Raw genomic sequence first — 6,000 nt, 5'->3', positions numbered from 1 at the left:
ATGACCATTAAATTGAAAATCACTACAAAATGAACTCTGAAAATGTTGAAACCTGGCATGGTATCGTCATTCACCCACATAGCATGTGCAAAATAGTAGAGAGGGTTACGGCAAAAACTGGACGCACTTCGTGTACAAACTGGAAAAATCTCTTTTGGAGTATCATGGTTTCGGACGAGAACTCATCTGTTACACGGGCACTTCATTTTTTTAAACTTATTTGAACAACAGAATTTTTTGCATTCCGTATGAACCATTCAAAGCGACGTCATCAATTTTCAACACTTTCTAACATCATTTGCTACTTTCAGTCATTTACTGATTTATTTAGAGAGCTATATGACCGTGAAATTGAAAATCACTACAACATGAACTCTAATAATGTTGAAACTTAGCATGGTATCATCATTTCACCCACATGGCATGTGCAAAATTGTAGAGAGGATTATGGCCAAAACTGGACACACTTCGTGTACAAACTGGACAATCTCTTTCGGAGTATCTGGGTTTCGGACGAGAACTCATCTGTTACACGGGCACTTCACTTTTTTACACTTATTTGAACTACAGACTTTTTTGCGTTCCGTATGCACCATTCAAAGCGAGGTCATCAATTTTCAACACGTTCTGACATCATTTGCTATTTTTCAGTCATTTACCGATTTGTTTAGAGAGCGAAATGACCGTGAAATTGAAAATCATAGCATAATGAACACTGAAAATGTTGAAACTTGGCATGGTATCATCATTCACCCACATAGCATGTGCAAAATAGTAGAGAGGGTTACGGAAAAAACTGGACGCACTTCGTGTACAAATTGGAAAATCTCTTTCGGAGTATCAGGGTTTCGGACGAGAACTCATCTGTTACATGGGCACTTCATTTTTTTAAACTTATTTGAACTCCAGACTTTTTTTGCGTTCCATATGCACCATTCAAAGTGACGTCATCAATTTTCAACACTTTCGAACATCATTTGCTATTTTCAGTCATTTACCGATTTATTTAGAGAGCTAAATGACCATGAAATTGAAAATCACTACAAAATTAACTCTGAAAAAGTTGAAACTTGGCATGGTATCATCATTTCACCCACATGGCATGTGCAAAATAGTATTGAGGGTTAAGGAAAAAACTGGACACACTTCGTGTACAAACTGGACAATCTCTTTTGGAGTATCAGGGTTTCGAACGAGAACTCATCGGTTACACGGGTAATTCATTTTTTAAACTTATTTGAACTCCAGACTTTTTTTGCGTTCCGTATGCACCATTCAAAGCAAGGTCATCAATTTTCAACATGTTCTAACATCATTTGCTATTTTTCAGTCATTTACCGATTTGTTTAGAGAGCTAAATGACCGTGGAATTGAAAATCACTACAGAATGAACTCTGAAAAGGTTGAAACTTGGCATGGTATCATAATTTCACCCACATGGCATGTGAGAAAGAGTAGAGAGGGTTACAGCAAAAACCGGACGCACTTCGTGTACAAACTAGACAATCTCTTTAAGAGTATCAGGGTTTCGGACGAGAACTCATATCTTACACGGCAATTCATTTTTTTAAACTTATTTGAACTCCAGACATTGTTTTTGCGTTCGTATGAACCATTTAAAGAGACGTCATCAATTTTCAACACTTTCTAACATGATTTGCTATTTTTCAGTCATTTACCGATTTGTTTAAAGAGCTAAATGACTATGAAATTGAAAATCACTACAAAATGAACTCTGAAAATGTTGAAACTTGGCATGGTATCATCATTCACCCACATAGCATGTGCAAAATAGTAGAGAGGGTTACGGCAAAAACTGGACGCACTTCGTGTACAAACTGGAAAATCTCTTTTGGAGTATCAGGGTTTCGAATGAGAACTCATCTGTTACACGGGCACTTCATTTTTTTAAACTCCAGACATTTTTTGTGTTCCGTATGCACCATTCAAAGCGACGTCATCAATTTTCAACAATTTCTAACATCATTTGCTACTTTCAGTCATTTACCGATTTATTTAGAGAGCTATATGACCGTGAAATTGAAAATCACTACAAAATGAACTCTGAAAATGTTGAAACATGGCATGGTATCATCATTTCACCCACATGGCATGTGCAAAATAGTAGAGAGGGTTATGGCAAAAACTGGAGGCGCTTCGTGTACATACTGGACAATCTCTTTCTAAGTATCAGGATTTCGGACGAGAACTCATCGGTTACACGGGCACTTCATTTTTTTAAACTTATTTCAACTCCTGACTTTTTTTGCATTCCGTATGAACCATTGAAAGAGAGGTCATCAATTTTCAACACGTTCTGACATCATTTGCTATTTTTAAGTCATTTACCGATTTGTTTAAAGAGCTAAATGACCGTGAAATTGAAAATCACTACAAAATGAACTCTGACAAGGTTGAAACTTGGAATGGTGTCATCATTTCACCCACATGGCATGTGAAAAAGAGTAGAGAGGGTTACGGCAAAAACTGGATGAACTTCGTGTACAAACTGGGCAATCTCTTTCAGAGTATCAGGGTTTCGGACGAGAACTCATCTGTTACACGGGCACTTCATTTTCTTAAACTTATTTGACCTCCAGACTTTTTTTGTGTTCCTATGCACCATTCAAAGCGACGGCATAAATTTTCAACCCTTTCTAACATCATTTGCTATTTTCAGTCATTTACCGATTGTCGGTGTACTAGAGTAGGGGTACCCTAGTATCCCGAACTTGTGCACGGGCAGTCGCAGTATCCCGCGGCAAGGCTTGCCGGGCGACCGCCAAGATCCTCCGAGGTCCCTTTGGAGCCATTCAAGAACAAAGTATTTGAGCCAAGGAGGCAAGACCCCGGCAAGAGGAGCTTGCCGAGGAGGAGACAAGACCCCGGCAAGAGGAGCTTGTCGGGAAGGCCAACCAAGGCATCTCAAGGAACTTGCCGCGGCGCGCCACGTGCCCCGGCAAGGCCCGGTGAGTGGCAAGCTCCCGGGCGCGACAAGACAACGACCACGGCAAGGCGCTTGCCGCGGCAATTCACCACTCTGCGCCCGCGCTCCAGCACATCCACCAACGTGTCGCTCTGGGACCCTTCCAGGAATACATGGCGGGAAGCTGTGCAGCCAGCGGTGCGCGTTGGTAAGCGGCGCTGACGAGATCGCCATCATGGTGGACGGTGGGGTCCCTGGCGGTCCCTTTCCGCACTATTTGGACGACGCAGACGGGTAGTTAATGCCCTTGTCCCCTGCCGTCAGGGTTAGGTATGATACACTGTACAAGTAGTTGTACCAACCACTAAACCTTTCCATTTTTGCCCTTGTCTATGTTGCCACCTGTCGGTGACCCCTTGGACATATAAAAGGAGGCCCCTGCGCAACGTAGAGAGAGGGGAAGACTCATTCACGCTCGGTCTCGTTAGCTGCTGGTGTGTACTATGGCACTCCGGGCTCCCGAGTAAGAACTCAATACAAACCAAAGCAGGAGTAGGGTTCTACGCATCCGTGCGGCCCGAACCTGGGTAAACTGCTCGTGTGCTTCGCCTCAATCTGCTCTTTGCGCGATCTCCGCCCTCGCCGAACCGAAAGGTGCTCGGTCCGCCAAGTCCCATAGGTGCTCGTGGATCAGTTTCCCCGGCATCTTTGGCACGCCAGGTAGGGGGCGTCGAGGTTGTGTGAACCAAATCCGGCGTTCACACGAGCTAGATCTTCATCATCTTCACCGACATGCCACCGAAGAAGAAGGCTTCGGAGGCGGCTGCTCTGTCCGCGCCGAACCCGCCACCGCCGGAGAAAACGGCTGGTGGGTTAGACGCTGGCGGAAGAACGGGCGTCGACGAGGGAGCTCATGGTGCTACCAGGTCCAAGGACAAGGCTGCGCTGCCCATCGGCGGCGCAGTCGACTCCCGCAACGATCGGGCGCACTCCAAGACTTCGGCGTCCGTACATGCACCGCGCCCATCTCAGGGGGCGCAGGACCGGCAGCGTCATGGTACTCACGGTTAGAAGTCCGAGCATATCCCACTCCTCGCACCGTTCGCCGCCTCCACCCGCCACTTCAACGGAAGCTTTGGCGCGAGCTCAACTGCTCCTAGACTACCCTCCAGCGGCAGACAAGATCGACGACTGGAGGGCCACCATTCAGAGCCTCATCGGCTTCACCAACAGCGACATTCCACGGCAGCCGAGCACGTCGCAGCCGCGGCAAGTCAGCCAGGCACGAGCCAGTGGCGACAAGACTGGTGGGGGTGCAACCACAGTGCACTCTCCGCCCCGAAGGCCAAGATCGCCGACTCGCCGGATCCACCTTGACAGCGGCTCTACCGTGTCATCGGATCCACGAGCTCGCCGTGATCAGCGCCAACTTCTTCACGAGCGACAACAAGAAGACGCTCGTACTCGTATCGAGCGCCGAAGAGAAGCGCGGCGTCAATCAGACCAGCGCGCTGGGCCCTCTGTCGACATGCATGCGCCAGGGGAACCAGGCGACTTACCGTACGCGGTAGGTTGCCCTGCGTTTACTCGAGAGCTGCGGCAAGTCCAGTGGCCCAGTACGAAGAATTTCAAGCCAGACGTACCAGAGAAGTACGACGGCAAGTCGCATCCGTCAGAGTTCCTCAGCATCTACACCATCGCGGTGCAAGTTGCTGGGGGACGGGATGATAGGATCCTTGCCAACTACTTCCCGCTGGTGCTCAAGCCTAACGTCAGGTCCTAGCTCATGCACTTGCCGGAGAACTCCATATCCTCCTGGGCAGACCTATGCCATCAGTTTGTCGGCGCCTTTACAGGCGGCCACAAACCCCATGGCCAAGAGAGTGACCTTCACCTGCTCGTCCAGAAGGAAGGAGAGCCCCTGCGCAAATACATTCAGAGGTTCAGCCGTGTACAGCACAACATCCCAAATATCCACCCTGCCGCGGTCATCAGCGCGTTCCATCAGAACGTGCGTAACCGCAGGATGCGGGAGGAGATGGCGATGTGCAGGATCAGGGACGTCAGCGAGCTGTATGCCCTGGCTGACAAGTGTGCACGTGCTGAGGAAGGAAGGAAATTTCTCGGAGAGAATACAACAGCAGGAGGATCTGACAGCGAGGATGCTGCCCCGGCAAAGAAAAACCGGCGGCGGAACAACAGGAAGAAGAAAGGCAAAGATGTACTAGTCGTTGAGCAGTTCGGCCACGAAGGTGGCGCCCATAAAGCCAAAGTTGGTAGCTCCGGCAAGGAGGTTGCCGCATGCACCAACTGCCAGGCTGTGGCGGTCGCCGACAAGCAGGACGGCACCGACAAGCAATACTGCAAGATTCACCGCACCAAGGGCCATGACCTACAGAGTTGCAAGAAGGTCGAGCAGCTTGTCCAGCAGCAAAAAGCTGAATACGAGCGACATGACAAGGAGAGGGCCCAAGGAGGCGCCGCAGAATCCGGCAAGAAGCGCGCCGGCCGGGGAGGACGCCGCGGCAAGGCCAAGCAGCGGCAAGGAGACAGACCTCCCCGCGGCCGCGACAATGATGAAGATGAGGACGAAGATGAAGACATGGATGATGTCGAGACCAGTGAGCAGGAGTTCCAGAAAGCCACAGATGTCTTGTGCGTTGACGGTGGTGCTTCTCTGCATTCTTCACACCGCCAACTCAAGCAGTGGGCGCGGGAAGTCAATGCAGCAGAACCACCTATCGAGTCGCACAAACTTCTGAAATGGTCCAGCACGCCTATCATTTTTGATATTGAGGACCACCCTGATCGCACAACTGCGGTCGGGTGCTTGCCGATGTTGGTTTCACCAACTATCCACAACCTCAAGGTCACTAAGATGTTAGTTGACGGCGGGGCCAGCTTGAACCTGATCTCCTCCGTTGTACTCCAGAGACTCCAGATCCCTGACAGCGAGCTTGAAGAGACCGGCACATTCCAAGGAATCAGCCCGGGAAGGAGCAAGCCGAAGGGGAAAGTTACGCTTCGGGTGACATTTGGCAGCGAGTTGAATTTCAGGACTGAGAGGGTCACTT

This window comes from Triticum urartu, chromosome 3A (genome assembly GCF_056163025.1).
Source record: "Triticum urartu cultivar PI428250 chromosome 3A, HENAU_Tu73, whole genome shotgun sequence".
Taxonomy (NCBI): Eukaryota; Viridiplantae; Streptophyta; class Magnoliopsida; order Poales; family Poaceae; genus Triticum; species Triticum urartu.
This window is presented reverse-complemented; position numbering follows the sequence as displayed.